Below are 12,947 nucleotides of genomic sequence, written 5' to 3'. Positions count from 1 at the left end.
AATGCAATTCTTTTAAACACAGCTGTGCACAACAGAATCCATTCTGGTAATGATACAGACAGTTACTATGGTATGACTCAGTTAAAAGTTTGTACAGCTGAATGAAACATGCATTGAAAATACTTGAGCAAGTTGCAATGGCTGCATTTCACAGCACAAGAAAAGGGACATGTTCGGCCCAACGTTCCGTGCCATTAAACCAGTTTGACACCAAGTCGCTCCACTGACTTCACAGCTACGCTTCAGTTCCAGCAGTGCCAAGGATTGGCCTAGTTATTTTGTGAACGACTTTTCCATCTCACGTTCAACAACGATGCAAAGTCTCTGCTGGAATTACAAGTCGAACAAAACAGTTTCTTGCTAAAAAGCAAACCTCTGGCAAATGCCACTTAAAGGAAAATGGTCTCAACAGTGTTTTCTCTTGCTGAGTCTCTGGCCATCTCCAAGCAGCTGTTAAAGGGACTTCTTTTTCAACCAGCAGTGAACGCCAATGGAAGAAGGGACTGGATCCCTAACCTTATGGACAACACATTACAGGAGCAGTGAAGTAATTATTGGTAAAATATCCTGCTGGGCATGCTTGTTAATGTGGTTACAGTTAGTTTGTTATATACTGGAAAAAAATTAATGCCTCATTCTGTGAACCATTAATGATGTTGAGAGCACATTGTTGTTGTTTTTATGTATATTACAGAACATATAAAGACCTCAGTCAAGCTCGAGGGCCCACCATATGAGGCGTTGTATGGGTACAGTGGCCTGGAAAGCTTACCAGATGAATAGACAAGAAAGATGTAGGTACAGAGAGGTGAAGTCACTTGCCCAGAGAAGAACAGCAGATCAATTGCAGAACTAGCAAAAGAAACCAGGGTCCAATGGACTAGACTGTTTCTCACTGAACACCACCATTATCCATGGACTGCAGTGTCTCTACAGCACCTCTCCTGTGCCTCTTACTACAGCCCATCATGAAGTGCAGTTTGCTATCCTCCCAACCTCACGCACCACAATACAGGAACGGTAACTTTATTGGTCTTCCAAAAACTCCATGAGCAACCTTCCCCTCCCCCAACACACACACACACACACACACACACTGCACCAGCAAGAATCTGGTCTCCAATTAATATTATTCAACCAGTTCTATGCCTTCCACTATTGTGTGGTATGTGAGCATGATTTTTATCCGAAAAAAATACATGGAAACACACTAGGTCCTGCATTGCTGGAATTCTGCCTATTCATCCACCACTTCCAGCAGCTCTGAGCACCTTCGAAACCAATGCCATTAAAAAAGAAACAAATGTTTCCTACTTTCCCATAGGAACTTCTCCCTGAAAATTACACTGGTCCAGAAGCCACAACAGACAACTCTCAATCCTGGACCAAAAACAGGTTTGAAGTCTCACATTTTCTGATCCATTAGGAAACGAAATGGGAGCTTATATCTATTTTTCACCTCCTGGACGGGCTGTAGGCTTGGATTCCAGAAACTGGAGTTACAGACAGAAGAATAAAATTTTGAAAGCTCCCCAAAACACTTTGAATCTTTTTTATAAAATACACATGATAGTAACAATATATGATGGTGTAGCATGCAGGCAGGCATAACATTCTTTGCAGCTGATCTGCATAACTCGAACATAGCTGGACCACTCAGGAATAAAGCAAATACCTAAAGCTCTTTACCTACATTATTCTGTCTGTGTGAGAGAAATGCCATTACCACAGCTATATTTACAAATATGAATATGTTTGCATTTCTACTGTAAAGCCCTGGCTTCGGGGCATTTTAAGTCATCCATAAAAATGTGTTCCTGGTTAATTTTGGTGTACAGAGAGTGCAGAAGGTTGCTGTCAAACTTTTTTTTTATTTAAAAATAAGCTTTGGTTTAGTGCTAAGGGAACACAAAAAGGAGAAGATGGTCATTGAATCTCTTTCATGCTTTATTATTATTACTGTTATTGTTTGAACCAAAAATTGCCAGGCTGTTAATTTAAATTAATTGTTTTAAAAGTAAAATAGAAAAATTTATCGAACAAATAGATTTTTGTTCTTTAAGGGGAAATATTTTTCTTGAAAAATTCAAAAAGTTGGCATTTAGTACATCAAAAGACTCCGTCCCAGAATATTTCTTTTAAAATCACTCATTATTGTTACAATCTATCTAATCTTAGAAACAACATAACAGTCTACGATTCCTTCATCGAATCCTTCCTCCAACACCATTTCACAGAGGTCCGACTTCTGATGGCCAGCATTAGCCCCTACAAGTGGATTTTCAGTTTTATGAGGATTCCTCACTTTGGGGGAAGGGTTAATATTAATGGTATTAAGTCATTTTGAAGCTGACCTCTACTTAGCAAGGAGGATGATCTTCCTAAGGGAAAAAGGTGCAAAATGGCCAACCAGGTTCTCTCTCTTTCAAGTGAGTGCAGCTCTGGGGAAAAAAATACCATGTTTACATTGCAGTTGATTTAATCTCAATTCATTATTCACATTGGCTTTAGCTCAATGTAAATACTACAATGATCTGATTCCAATCAATATAATATTATTTATTGAGCGCCAACACTACAAAAAATATGACCAATGCACTAATGAAAGCAAATGAATACAGCAAAATAAGATGACTGAGCCTAGAGGTCTTACTCAAGCATAACTCCCCTTCAAGATAGACTTGTGCTTTTTCGGTTCACTGGATTAAATTGAAAAAAAAATTTTGGGTCAAATGAAACACTTCGGTTGCCTCAGGTGACTTTGAGAATAACTTGTGAACTTTCTTGGTTGACCCAAATCTGCATTTTTTGGGGGAGGGGAAGTTTCATTTGAAAATTTTTACCCAGTTCTAATTATAGAAATTTAGGGGCTGTAGTATGGGGCCTGGTACAGCCAGTGGGTGATATGCAGAATGTCATTAAGTTCTTGCCCAATATCCATTGAATGAAAGCCCTTTCATTAATTTCCCTGGGCACTGGATCAGGCTCTAAATACCACATGAGAAAGCTATATGTCATCACCGTTCCATTCATCATTCCCATAGTATCTGAGCCCTCACAATTGTTAATGCCTCTCTCCTCTCAGCACCGCCATGAGGTGAGGTGGTGCTTTTAATCTCTCCACATCTCCTGTGAGCAACTGAGATATAGAGAGACTAAACAGCTCACCTATGGGCACAAAGGAGATGTATAGTGGAACAGGGAATTAAACTCATATTTCCCAAGTCCCAGGCTAGCGCTGATCATTTTATTCAAGTGTTCAGTCAGTTCTTGCATTGAAAATTTCCAGCCAATTGCTTTTATTGCTTAGTGGATATTTGCACGGTTCAGAAATCCCAATATTTTCCAAAAATGTTGCTTACGGAATGTGATTATTCACCCAAAACCACCTTGTGAATGTTTCTTATTCAGAATTTGTTTGAAAATTTCCATTGTCCCAGTATTGGAGCAGAAATAATACCACATGAATTGTGTGACATAGCATGAATGAAAAAATATTCAAAGAAAACAGCTTGCGAGCAACCAATGGGCTAAAACTATACTTTTTCATAATGTGGCTTTTTACTGAAGTCACATCCATACATCATGACTTATACAAATGAGACTAATAATGCATACATTCACCTACTGCACTGATCTCGGCCTATTAGGGTGAGATTTTCAAAACTGCTCAGAGTTGACTGCTTATGTCACTTTTGAATAGCCTACATTTTTTTCCCCACAAGATTCTGCTCTTTATTTGTCATTCAGAACGCCAATAAAAACCTCACCGTAAATGCTTATTACTAAGTAGGACATTAGCAGAAATCAGGGCTGGCTTATGAATGATTCACTTTTAAAGGTAGGAAAATTCATAATGAATATTTGTAATGGACAGTTCAACTAAGTACACAGACCAATCCATTGAGCCATCAAGACCCTTGCTAGTGTTTTAATGGTTTGAGCAGATACTGTGAGAAGTTCACAGTTATGTTCCAGCGTATGGTTTCTGTCTTCAGAGTAAATAGCTTTTCTAATTTAACTAGGATTTCTTGAAAAGCAGGTTCTTATCTTTTTTAATGGATGGGGCAGGGTAGTTGAACTAAAACTGATACACATACACTATACATTGGATAGCACAAAACTGTTCTGCTGATGGGTCTGATTTTACAGGTTTCATCTGAGTAATCTACTCCTGTAGTCTTGGCTTAGGAACTAAAAAGAAAAAGTTGATTCCTGTCAGCTTTTTCCACATAACAGATGGCCAGTCAGAGAGCAGCAGCAAAACATTTTCCTTATTTATTTGGAAAAGGAACCTTAAGAATTAAGGAATTATTTTAGGGCAGTTCTCTGGCCTGTGTTATGCAGGTCAGACTAGATGATCACTGTGGTCCCTTCTGAATTTAGAATCTGTGAAAGAAACGCAGGGGTTTACAGACCACAATGCATTGCAGAAGTATTGGCTCAAACACTGTATTGCCTCAGAAGTACCCAAATGTCTTTCCTTTATTCAAAACGCATAGCCTGCTCGGACAGCATCAATGGATTGGTTTTAAGCCACCATTCAATATTTCCAATAGATTTCTCAATGGATTTATTTTTCTTCTCTCCAAGTGATCAGAGGGAAAGGAGAAGTTTGGCAATCACTTTTTTACATTGCAAAACGGAAACCTCTGTTAAGCACCAACTGCAAATATATAAAATAATCAAAATAAGGTTATCCCACATGCTCAGTGAGGAATCACATTGGAATGGCTTGTAAACATCCTACTCTCATGTCCATGAGAATTTTATGATAAGGAAATCTCTGAGCCACCCTCCCAACATTGAAATCCCTGCCTCAGACCAAGCAGCCTTTTTGCATGCACACAGTCTGGAGTCAGCTGCGGGAGAGGCCAAAGCATAACTTCCTCCTCCCCTCCCCCCAAAAAAAGATCTCAGTATAATGTAATTGGAATGGATGGGGACATTTGTCACACCAAGATTAATCTGAACCTTTACAAACAGCCAGGTTTTTTATTACAGATTGTTTTCTGCCTTTCTGACTGGATTATTTTTGCATTCAGTTAAAGTTCTGGGTGATGGTTCTCGATCTGACCCATGAGTCGTTTGTATTTTCTGTAAAACACCTGGGATTTCACTCAGATGACTCCTCTTTGGCTTAATTTAGCAAAACAGATTCAGAGAGTAGCTGCTACAACCACAGGGCAGGAAACTATAAGCCACAGCTCTCAGGACAGCAAGCTTTCCAGTGCACTTCTCCCCTACTCTCCTGCTGATAGACTTCCATTTTCTCTTCCTTTCACACTCCCATTCTTGAGACTCCACAGCTGGCCTATAAGGTGGATAGAAAGCTGGTTAGATTGACGGGCTCAATGGGTAGTGATCAATGGCTCCATGTCTAGGTGGCAGCCGGTATCAAGCAGAGTGCCCCAAGGGTCAGTCCTGGAGATGGTTTTGCTCAATATCTTCATTAATTATCTGGATGATGGCATGTATTGCACCTTCAGCAAGCTTGCAGATGACACTAAACTGGGAGGAGTGGTAGATATGCTGGAGGATAGAGATAGGATACAGAGGAACCTAGACAAATTAGAGGATTGGGCCAAAAGAAATCTGAAGCGGTTCAACAAGGACAAGTGCAGAGTCCTGCATTTAGGATGGAAGAATCCCACGCACTGCTACAGACTAGGGACTGAATGGCTAGGCAGCAGTTCTGCAGAAAAGGACCTAGGGGTTACAGTGGACAAGAAGCTAGATATTAGCTTGCTAACAGCATTTTGGGCTGCATAAGTAGGGCAGAACAAGGGACATGATCATTCCCCTCTATTCGGCATTGGTAAGGCCTCATTTGGAGTTCTATGTCCAGTTTTGGGCGCCACACTAAACGAAGAATGTGGAAAAATTGGAAAGATTCCAGCGGAGGGCAACAAAAATGATTAGGGGGCTGGAGCACATGACTTATAAGGAGAGGCTGAGGGAACTGGGATTGTTTGGTCTGCAGAAGAGAAGAAGGAGGGGAGAATTGATAGCTGCTTTCAACTACCTGAAAAGAGGCAAAGAGGATGGATCTAGACTGTTCTCAGTGGTAGCAGACAACAGAACAAGGAGTAATGGTCTCAAGTTGCAGTGGGGGAGGTTTAAGTTGGATATTAGGAAACACTCTTTCACTAAGAGGGTGGTGAAGCACTGGAATGTGTTATCTGGGGAGGTGGTGGAATTTCCTTCCTTAGAGGTTTTTAAGGTCAGGCTTGACAAAGCCCTGGCTGGGATGATTTAGTTGGAGATTGGTCCTGCTTTGAGCACGGGGTTGGACTAGATGACCTCCTGAGGTTCCTTCTAACCCTGATATTCTATGATTCTATGGCCACACTCTTCCAGCCAAGGCGTTCAGATACTACAGTGACGGATGGTCATCATAGCTTCTGCTTCCCCCTCACCTAATCCCATCAATTGGTCTCAGTGATTCCTGATCTTTTCCTCCAAATATTCTGGTCAAGCATCTCTTCCAAGCTCACACCAACTTCTTCATGTCCTCCTTCAGCCTCTCAAACTGCCTTGTTCAAGGTCTTCCTCGTGGTCTTTGTCCCGTGACTACTACCTCCAATACTCTCTGGCCAACATATCCCACATTGCATCATCTCACATGACACAGCCATCTCAGACAATACTCCTTCAGGTTTGTCATGATGGGAGCTAACTGCATCAGGGCTTGCACTGCATCATGGCTCGTATGGGGTGTGTGTGCCATATAAAAACCTAAATTAGTGGCTCTCATACTTTTCTGTACCATGACCCCATGTTACAACCGAAGTTTGAGGACCCATCTAATCAAAGAAAGGGAGAATGACCCCAGTCCACAGTTTGAGAACCTACAGCTGAGTGGATACACAACTGGGTAGAATTGCCTCTTGAAAGAGCAAAGTTATGTCAACTTTGCAATCCTGGGATGTGACTGCAGCTCATCTAGACATAACCAAGCTAGATTGAGCACTGGTAGTAGAAAAGCCAGAGTGACACAGGCTTCAGTGCAAGCTAGCCAATAAACTAAGTAGCCATGGTTCTGGGTGAGCTTATCCAACCTGTGCTGCTGGGATTTCACTGCTTCAGTACCCAAGCTAGCTAAATTAAAGCTAGCTAGCTCAGGTAGGTCTACCCATGCTGCAGTCACACACCATGACTGCAGTGCAGACATGCTGTAAGTTTAATCAGAAGGAAGGGTTGATTGGAAAGGCATTATGGGACCAATTCTCTACCGTCTTGCATCTTATGTGGTCATTTATATCAGTGCACAATGCAGCTAGTGGAAATACTGAAACCACATTTTGACCAAAAGTAACCTTTCCCTCCTTTAATTCCCTCCCTTTCTTTTCCTTGATCAGCTCTAGTTCCACGTGAGTGCAAAATGGGAATGAAACACAACCTCGGGAATGGCAGGTATAAATGACAATGCAAGGCGGTGGAGATCAAGCTGTATGGATCTAGGCCTTGTGCATGGCGGTGCACAAGATCGTCAGTATGACAGCCACTATCAGGCTAGCCCAGCAATGCTTTCTTTGATTTCTTGGTTTATAGGGATTCCTTTGTTCAGACATTTCAGAGGTGTTGTTTCTGCACTGTCTGGTCGTGACTCTGAATAATTAGAATTCTAAATTATCCTGACAAGCTTTGACCTTGCTGGGTTGCTTTGTCTACACCCCAGATCATCAAAAACAGATACAACTATTCCTGAGACACACTTAGTCTATGCCCACAGGATGGCTAGAGGAAAGGTAAGCCAAAAATGTGCTCGACTTTCCTGCTCACTGTGCTTACTTTAGGAATAACGGGGTACTATTCTATTGAATCTTCCAAGGGTTCACCATTCGTGACAGGAGAACGCCCACACAGACCTGGCAACTATTGCTAAAGTATCACGGACAGTTATGGGATTGGCTCTGCATATATCTGTAAATAAAATGATTTTTTCTGTGTACTGAAATTTTATTAAACCAGAAACAACATGACACACTGTGCCTGAAGAGGTGAAGAGTACAGAATGTCTATCTTCATTTGAATATAACATTGCTACTGGCTATGGATATGCAACTGAGGTATGGACGTTTCTGTTCCTGTTTATTTCATATGGTAATGTCTCTGAAAGGCTCAGGCTTAAGAAATGGCCCCCAGTAAAAGTAATGCCGATTGTTTGAAACTTTCCTCGTGAAATATTAGAGGGGTGAAAAATCCAATTAAAATAAATCTTCAATTTCAGTCAAAAATTATAATCCTGTATCCTGGAGAGCACTAGAAAACTGCTATCAGTTAGGAACTGAATGCAAAAATGGGAGAGACTTTGATTTACAAACACATTTCTTGACATTTATTGTAGCCAGCCTGTGGCCACCTAACAATGTCCTGCTTTTCGAAATGCCGTGGTCCCTCAGAACTTTACAGCAAAGACAGGGATAAAACTTAGCTCTCTCTCTGCTCCCAGGAAAACACTTAAGCACATGCATCGTGACATGGGCGTCAATGGCACTGCTCAGGAGCTTAAAGTCACGCATCTCCTTCAATGCGGCCCAGAAGCACAGACCTCTATTCCTTTAGCTAAAGTAAGTTTCTACTACAGTAGCTGTAAGTAGCAAATGGGATGTGAGAGATGCATCATCAGTTCAGAATTTATCCAGAAGGCAGCAGAGGAATAATTGTACTCTGGTCACTTCATTATAGTGTTAAAAGGAAAAGATCTTTTTATTTTTAGTAGAGAAACAAATAATGCTGCTAATTGACTGCAAGCTGTACAGACAGATACTGGAGATCAGTGCCGATACAACCAAGCTACAAGCAGACAATAGCTATGAGAAAAACGTTTATACTATGTTCAAAGTCTGTATTAGCACATCACTCACTAGTCATAAGAAGACAATAGGTGGAGTCTATTATGAATTAAGATTTAGGCACCTTTTTACTCATGTCCCTACAAGTCAAGGAATTGATGAGAACAAATAAGGAACCTGACACCAGAGAGGTGGAAAAACATGTGCTTGAACTGATTATTACTTCATTTCTAGGATCCATTTGATCAACTCTTTCTCTGAGACAGATAACATCTATTTCATACCCAAGTCCAGGTTATCTAAGATTTGCTTTTCAGGACTGCAAAACCCACTGCCTAGAAGCTGGAAGTTTAATAACACTTGTGCAACATATGGAATTCCTCCAGTACAACTTAATATCTTTCCTTCAACTTAATATCTCCAGCTCTTCATTGCTTTGCCAGACTTCTAAAGCAATCATGTAGAGCATCATAATACTCTCTGATTCCCACAGGGCAAAAGAACAGTCACGTGTGCCAAACACAATAGGAAAAAGAACTAGAAGACAGTCTAGGCAAATTAAAAGGTAAAAAGGGCAGCCTTTAAATCCACTTTTAGCCCTGTAGGCAAAAAAAGATATTGCATATAACAACCAAGTATATTCTGCAACATGGGTCATTTCTGCACTTAACTCCTTCTGCACTCAATTACCTGAAATTAACATTCCTAGTTCCACATCTGTATATTTTAACTATTCAGAATCCCAAGTTTTACTTGGGTACAAATGAGTTTCATGCAGATTTTGTTGGGAAACAGATAATGTCAACCACCTGACAATTAAGGTACCTAATTTACCAGGGGTGGTGTTCCTCTTGACCTGCTGCTCACAAACAGGGACAAATTTGTAGGGAAAGTAGAAGTGGGTGGCAACCTGGGCAGCAATGACCATGAGATGGTCGAGTTCAGGATCCTGACAAAAGGAAGAAAGGAGAGAAGCAGAATATGGACCCTGGACTTCAGAAAAGCAGACTTTGACTCCCTCAGGAAACTGATGGGCAGGATCCCCTGGGAAGCTAATATGATGGGGAAAGAAACCTAGGAAAGCTGGCTGTATTTTAAAGAAGTCGTGTTGAGGTTGCAGGAACAAACCATCCCAATGTGCAGAAAGAATAGCAAATATGGCAGGCAACCAGCTTGACTTAACAGAGAAATCTTCGGTGAGCTTAAACACAAAAAGGAAGCTTACAAGAAGTGGAAACTTGGAGAGATGACCAGGGAAGAGTATAAAAATATTGCTCAAGCACGCAGAGGTGTAATCAGGAAGGCCAAAGTACAATTGGAGTTGCAGCTAGCAAAGGATATGAAGGGTAACAAGAAGGGTTTCTACAGGTATGTTAGCAACAAGAAGGTGGTCAGGGAAGGTGTGGGCCCCTTACTGAATGGGGGAGGCAACCTAGTGACAGATGATGTGGAAAAAATGAAGTACTCAATGCTTTTTTTGCCTCTGTCTTCACAGACAAGGGCAGCTCCCAGACTGCTGCACTGGGCAGCACAGTATGGGGAGGAGGTAAGCAGCCCTCAATGGTGAAAAAAACAGGTTAAGCACTATTTGGAAAAGCTGGACATGCATAAATCCATGGGTCCAGATCTAATGCATCCGAGGGTGCTGAAGAAGTTAGCTGATGTGATTGCAGAGCCATTCACCATTATCTTTGAAAACTTGTGGCGATCGGGGGAGGTCCCAGACAATTGGAAAAAGGCCAATGTAGTGCCCATCTTTAAAAAAGGGAAGAAGGAGAATCCAGAGAACTACAGGCCAAGCTGCCTCATCTCGGTCCCTGGGAAAATCATGGAGCAGATCCTCAAGGAATCCATTTTGAAGCACTTGGAGGAGAGGAAGGTGATCAAGAACAGTCAACATGGATTCACCAAGGGCAAGTCATGTCTGACCAACCTGATTGCCTTCTATGATGAGATAACTGGCTCTGTGGATCTGGAGAAAGCAGTGGACATGATCTTGACTTTAGCAAAGCTTTTGATATGGTCTCCCATAGTATTCTTGCCAGCAAGTTAAAGAAGTATGGATTGGATGAATGGACTATAAGGTGGATAGAAAGTTGAGTAGATCATCGGGCTCAACAGGTAGTGCTCAACGGCTTGATGTCTAGTTGGCAGCCAGTATCAAGTAGAGTGCCCCAGGGTTTGGTCCTGGGGCCAGTTTTGTTCAACGTCTTCACTAATGATCTGGATGATGGGATGGATTGCACCCTCAGCAAGTTTGCAGATGACACTAAGCTGTGGGAAGAGATAAATATGCTGGAGGGTAGGGATAGAGTCCACAGTGACCTCGACAAATTGGAGGATTGGGCCAAAAGAAATCTGAAGAGGTTCAACAAGGACAAGTGCAGAGTCCTGCACTTAGGATGGAAGAATCTCATGTGCCGCTACAGGATGGGGAGCAGAGATTGTTTTAAATTTTTTTTTTGAGGAATGAGATGATGAAAAGAGCGTTTAAAAATTTGACCATCCCAACTTGTTAAATGGAATCTCTCCTCAGCTACAAGTGTCAAGATTTTCCAAAGGACCCTGTGATTTTCAAACACAAACACACACTCACACTTTCTCTCTCTGCATCAAAATCAAGAGAGAGACTCAAGTGCAGACACCTTAGGCTTTGTTTCCTGAGTACCGCACCTCTATGGCAGGTGCACTAAGTCCAGAGGACCCTGCTGGAGGCCTCATGGCCCTGCATCACCCTGTTCCACAGCATGAAGCGCTCCAGGCAGCCTAGAGTGGCTGCAGAAAAGTAGCCAATTAGAGGGGCTACTGGAGCTACCAATAAGGGGCCAGAAAGGCCAGATAAAAGGCAAGCAGCAGAGCAGAGCCTTCAGTTGCTGTGAGGAGCTCGACGAGGGAGGATCAGGTGCCTGGCTGGCTAGACGAACAGGAGGACTGCAGAGCGCTCATGAGACAGAACTGAGCCCAGTGAAGGCTGCCAAAGACTGGGTACCTGGCTGGAGAGAATAACAGCAGAGCTGTCGAAAGGTTAGTGTGGGCAGGCTGAGCCCAGGGAACTGAGCACAGAATCTGGCCAGCCCAGACAAGGTTACTGAGATGGGTCCTACTGGTCTGATTGCAGACTGAACCCAGGGAGGGCTGCTGAAAGGACACTGCCGAGGGAACCGAGATGGGCCCTGGCGGGGTGTCTGAAGAAGGCAGTGCCTCTAGGATACAGCCCCATACCAGGGCCGTGATAAGAACTCGGAACTGTGTACCCCAGAAAGGAGGACAGCGTATGCGACTCGACCGGAGGGCTGAGCTGCCAAAGACCAGCCGCAAGAACCAGCAGCCGGGGATGCTCCCGAGAGGCAGGTGCCGCCCTGATGTAAGACCAAAAAAGAAAAGCAGGTTCACACCTAACCAAGCAAAGGGGGACATCCATGAGAGGTGGATAACCCCCACCCCCTTGAAAAGAACTGTGTTTGCAGGCACTATCAGCCAGAGAAAAGGGGGCACACATGCAAGGCGGCTGCTGACCCCGTTACAAGCTCCCATTGACTTCAATAGTTATTGGAGGTGCTCAGCGCTCCAGAATTTTAAGCCCAAGGTACCCCAAAATGGGGGCACCCAAAATTCAAAAGCCACTACTGAAAAATGTGGCCTGGATGATTTGCCTTGACCAATGTTCTGTACCTTGGAGCACAAAGTCCCAGACTGATTGGTAGCAAGAGCTCTTAGGTAACCATTTCAACACATTAGCCAAAGTTTAGATTAAAAATAGATCTCAGAATATTGGATGAAGCCCATACAATATCCACCAGGGTTATTAACTTAGGGGCAAATTATCAGCCAAATACCCAGCCCAAGCAGGGGAAGGTAAAGGAAGATTCCTTCCCTCAGACTGCAAAGGTTTTCTTTGAACATTGTTGCAGCCCTATGGCTGTAGTAGATCTCCCGGTGGCAAGAGACAAAGGTAGAAGGGTTGATGTTGCAGCTGATCTGTCAGTTTTGCCACAGGGCATGCTGGTAAGCAGGGAGTTGAGCTCTGTGATGCACAGAGATTCCAGCCTATTTCTGGCCCTGCTAATCTCACCCTCCTAACTGTGGGGCCATACCCGTTCCAATGCCAGGAGTTATCTGCAGCTCTGGAGGCAGGCATAGTTGTAGGAA

General features: G+C 42.8%; 1 protein-coding gene across 2 annotated transcripts in view; it reads right to left on the bottom strand.

The window, feature by feature from the left end:
* MDGA2 (MAM domain containing glycosylphosphatidylinositol anchor 2) overlaps positions 1-12,947 on the bottom strand; it is a 661,668-nt gene that overhangs the window by 362,115 nt on the left and 286,606 nt on the right. The gene's annotated exons all lie outside the window — the stretch shown is intronic.

The sequence above is a fragment of the Gopherus flavomarginatus genome, chromosome 5 (genome assembly GCF_025201925.1).
Source record: "Gopherus flavomarginatus isolate rGopFla2 chromosome 5, rGopFla2.mat.asm, whole genome shotgun sequence".
NCBI lineage: Eukaryota > Metazoa > Chordata > Testudines > Testudinidae > Gopherus > Gopherus flavomarginatus.
The sequence above is the reverse complement of the archived record's forward strand: the minus strand, read 5'-3'. Positions and strand labels throughout refer to the sequence as shown.